Below are 730 nucleotides of genomic sequence, written 5' to 3' on the forward strand. Positions count from 1 at the left end.
TCTCCTCAGGTCCTCCAAAATGTCCAACAACTGGTCTCCACAGGTCCAGGACCTTTACATACTGTTGTTAGAAGAAGAGAGGAGTCTTCAGAGGAAACCTGGACCTGGAATAAATTTAAAGCGGAGTTTCTGCCTTCAAGACCTTCAAGAGTTGCACAAATAAATTTTTCAACCTCTCATTTGTCTCTTATCACTGTCCTTGTCCTTTCGTTTCTCACTCCACCACAGATGAAGTGCCTCTTCATGTCTTCTTGTTTGTTCATTCAGACACTCTACTTGTTTTGCATGATTAAATATGCAACAATGTATTTTTATCCTTTTGCCGTTCGTTCTTCAGGCTGTGAGTTTGTGGCGCCTGCAGTTGAAACGTTTCAACCTTGAACTTCTGGTTTTATAAAAAATAAAAACACATTTGAATCTGCTGTCATCTGGCTCTGCCTCAATCTAAATGATCTTTGTGAAGCTCCCGCTGGTGTTTGAGGCAAAAGACAGAGGTTATTCTGAGGAAACATCTGGAAGCATTCAGGAATTTGACATCATGTGACATTTGTTACTCGGAACACATCGATCTGATGCTTCTTCTGCATCACAGCTGCATACAAGCCGACCCAAATGACTCTCGCTCTGAATAATGCAGCAGAACAGAAGCAGGGTGGAGGCTGGAGTGTATTATTTCTGTTTCTGTGTGTGTGTGTGTGTGTGTGTGTGTGTGTGTGTGTGTGTGTGTGTG

This window comes from Nematolebias whitei, chromosome 10 (genome assembly GCF_014905685.2).
Source record: "Nematolebias whitei isolate Nwh7 chromosome 10, NemWhi1, whole genome shotgun sequence".
Classification (NCBI taxonomy): domain Eukaryota; kingdom Metazoa; phylum Chordata; class Actinopteri; order Cyprinodontiformes; family Rivulidae; genus Nematolebias; species Nematolebias whitei.